This window comes from Chrysochloris asiatica, unplaced genomic scaffold (genome assembly GCF_000296735.1).
Source record: "Chrysochloris asiatica unplaced genomic scaffold, ChrAsi1.0 scaffold00003, whole genome shotgun sequence".
Taxonomy (NCBI): Eukaryota; Metazoa; Chordata; class Mammalia; order Afrosoricida; family Chrysochloridae; genus Chrysochloris; species Chrysochloris asiatica.
The window spans coordinates 23,673,262-23,677,421 of record NW_006408521.1 but is presented as its reverse complement, the minus strand read 5'-3'; positions in this window follow the sequence as shown (position 1 = coordinate 23,677,421).

The window sequence follows — 4,160 nt, the reverse complement described above, 5'->3', positions numbered from 1 at the left end:
TTGGCAGTTCGAAACTACCAGCCATTCCATGGGAGAAAAATAAGGCTTTCTGCTCCTGTAAAGATTTACAGCCACAGAAACCCTGTGCAGGGTCAGTATGAGTGGCAACCGACTCTATAGAGTCTATAGAGATGGCAGATGTACACTGAGCTGCAGTGGAGGCTGCAAGAATGTTATCTCTTTGGCAGTCAGTCCCTTTTCCATTCTCCCCAAGTCTCAGTTGCTGTCGACAGGGGTGGTGACTCCTAACAGCTGGGTGACTAACTTAGAGTCCCATTGTCAGTTTTCTTTTTCTTTTCCTTACTTTTTTCCAACTTCCAGCACAGGTTGGGAGCTGATTGGTAATGGACTAGGTATTGATAACAATGTTAGCCTCCTGGGAGTCAGAATTCAAATTTGTATATTTCTTTACTGTGTTTAATAGCCTTCCTCTATTTACTTCTGGGTTCTCATCCTTGCTCTGTACAACCTCTGACACTTGGTAAAGTTGACAGTCTGAATTTGAATAGCCTTTATCTCATTGGCCAATCATATTACATGTGATTATGATATGGTAATCCTGGACTGCTGTTACAGTTTGGTTCTTTTGATTAACTGAACAGCAATGAGGGAGTGAAACGCCCACTTCTTTTTGTTGTTGTTGCTAAGTGCTGTCGAGTCGGTTCCGACCCATAGCGACCCTGTACAAGGTTTCCGAGGGTGTAAATCTTTACAGGAGTAGAAAGCCTCATCTTTCTACCGTGGAGCTGCTGGTAGTTTCGAACTGCTGACCTTCAGGTTCGCAGCCCAATTAGTACCCACTACGCTACCAGAGGGCAGATTAAATATATGACTAATATGATTGACTGTGTTCAAATGTGGGCCTTTTAGTCAGGCATGTAACAGTATAAAAAGATGACAGAAAAATTCCTTCAAGTGAGTTCAAACAACTTAGCAGGGTTATCAAACTGCTCAATAAATTTTCCTGAATCCTGGGAAGAGCTACCCAGTATTCTTTAATTGACCAGAAGGCTGGTAGACCAAATGTGACTTGTACTCTTACAAATGCCTCTCCCATTGCTGCTTGGTTGGGCACTTTCTGCAAGGGTAGTATAGTTGGGAGTGTTGGGACAATGGGTGAGGGACAGGTTGGAAGGAGAAGTGGCACATGTCCCAAAGGGGCAGTAAGCATTTTACTTAACTCTGCTTCTTGCTCACAACTCTTTTCCTTTTTTTAAAGGTTTTTATAGTGAATTGAGTGAAAGTTTACAGGGCAGATCATTAGTTTTACATTCAACAAACAAATCATATACCTTGTTTCATTACAATGATTATAATCTCCTCATGTACCATCAGTTAGCAGTATTTCTCTCTATTCACTGTAGCTTATTTTTTTTAAGAAAACAAACCAAAAAACACTCAGGCAAAAATAATATTTACATCTCCAAAGGGCACATTCTGCAAGTCAGCCTCCTGGATGCCAGCTCTAAGTCCCTCTCTTCCCATAAATCTAGAGTCCTCAGTTGCTCCCTCTCTCCATGTCCCCATCTCTGTCTCCATCTCTGACATCACTGCTTCTCTGGATAAGGTCCCTCATTCTGCTTGTATGCTTCTCCCTTAATGGTCCTAGGGTTCTCTGTTTCTGGACTGTAAGATTAACCTTTTCCCTGTTTTTGTTATAAAACTTCAACCTTTACAATTGTGACAGTCGCAATTAGTCATGATAACATTTATTCATTATTGAATCATAAGAATCTTATCCTCATCTCTTTTCACCAAACCCATCTAGACAAGATGAGAACTATTCAGTGGGGACTCTATCTTTCCCCACACACTCTTAAACTAAACTCCTTCTTGAAACCTTGTAAGCCAGTTACTTTGTGCCTTTATTGCCCACCCCCCCACACACACACTTTAGGTAGCCAATATCTAAGTTGCCCATCCCTATCTACCCTGTGCACAGAGCAGATAGCATTGATACTTGATGTGAAGACTCCTTCCATCTCTGTTGGTATTTAGAGTTACTACCTCCATGACTATAGGTCAGGTTCATCAAATTGTAGCAATTTACCCTTGTTTCCTTTATCCAACAACAACAAAAAATTTATTTATTTAATTTTTGTAATCTTCCTCTAGTCACATTCTGATTATCAAGCTATCAAGGCTAGGTCAAATAGGTACTTTCTGCAAGTTTGGGTGTTCTTGTCCATCTAATCTCACTTCATATCAGCTGGATGTTTCATTCTCAGCTCTAGCCCTCTGTGGCTATGTCCTTGTCCATGGGCTTAAGTGTCCCAGGTCTCACCACACTTTGCACCAACCAGCCCTTCCTCTTCTCTCTCTCATCTCCAGGGCAACAGGAGTCAATAGACTGTGGTTGAACTCAGCCCATTTCTTCATTGCTGCTTTTCCCCCTCTTCCACTCACTAGTAGACCAATGTAGTCACCAGCAAGCTTACATGCCTTTTCATGTGTTCCCTTTGAATTTCAGTTTAAAGGGGAGTTTGTCCTGATGGAACTTGATTGTTTGCCCTGATGGCTTCCCAGAAAATACTTGCTTATTCTTGTAGTAGCCAGTCATGCTGACATTTTTGTTTGGGGATTTTCCTGATGATCTTTCTTTGAAGATGTTTCTTCTGTTGCTCTAGCTGTTCCAGGCTGGTCTGCTTGTTCTTACTAGTGGGAATGTCCCACCTCATAAGATTTTGGATGGGACTCAGGATTCCACCTAAGGTCCTATACTTTGCAAAGGCTTTGTAAGAGGCCTATTTTACTGGGAAACTTCTAGAACCCCTTTTAGGTATTACAATCATTTACAGGCTGAAAACAGGCTTACAAATTTTCTGTAATAATGTTTCCCAACATTCCTTTCTATCCCATTCTTGTTCCTGAGAAATTTCAAGATGCCACTGTTGGTCATTGAGACATAACTCAAGATTTAATTTTTGGCCTATTTCCTTTTTAGTCTGAACAACCCCTGTTCAGACCTTTTTCCTAGTGATAAGCAATTCAGGGCTGGCTGTGGCCCTTTTGCACTCCCATTTGCTTTTAAGTGGGAACTGTCACTTGGGAGAGACCAAGGGTGGTTGGGGAGAGGATCAGAGCAGCCACAGACGCTCCCCCGACTGAACCGTGGAGATATAGGTTGGACATTCTTTTTCGGTATTTGTTCATTGGTCTCTCTGTCTGCGCACCTCCATTCTGGTGACTAGAGGGTATTCCTGAACGAATGGACACCCCACCCACACCCCTGGAGGGTTCTACTACGCGTGTGCACAGATTTCAAAATTTAAAGTTAAACAGCCACCACCTGGCTGTCAGTTTGTCATATTGTGGTGGCTTGTGAGTTGCTGTGATTCTGAAAGCCATGCCATGGATATTTTAAATACCATCAGGGTCACCCATGGTGGACAGGTTTCAGATGAGCTTCCACATGAAGACAGACTAGGAAAAAAGAGTGACGAACTAGTTCCAAATATTTCATCACTGAAACCCTTCTGAATAACAGAGAAACACTGTCAGATATAGTGCCGAAAAATAAGCCCCTCAGGTTGGAATGTACTCAAAATACGACTGTGGAAGAGCTGCCTCCTTAAAGTAGAGTTGACCGTTATGACAGGAATGTGAGAAAAGCCCATGGAACTTCATTTGCTGATGGGGCACAACTCAAAATGAAGAGAAACAGCTGTAAACATCCACTGAAAATTGGAACATGGAATGTACTAAGTATGAATCTAGGAAAATTGGACGTTGTCAAAAGTGAAATGGAACACATAAACATCCATATATTAGGCATTAGTGAGCTGAAATGGACTGGTATTGGACATTTTGAATCTAACAACCACATGGTTTACTATGCTGGGAATGACAAATTGAAGAGGAATGATGTTGCATTCATTGTCAAAAAGAATATATCCAGATCAGTTATGAGGTACAACGCTGTCTGTGATAGGATAATATCCATGCACCTACAGGAAAACCCAGTTAATACCACTATTATTCAAATTTACGTATCAACCACTAAAGCCAGTGAAGATGAAAGAATTCTACCAACTTCTTCAATCTCAAATCGATCAAACATGCATTCAAGATGTATTGATCATTACTGGTGATTGGAATGCAAAGGTTGGGAGCAAAGAGGAAGGATTAGTAGTTGGGAAATATGGCCTTGGTGATAGAAA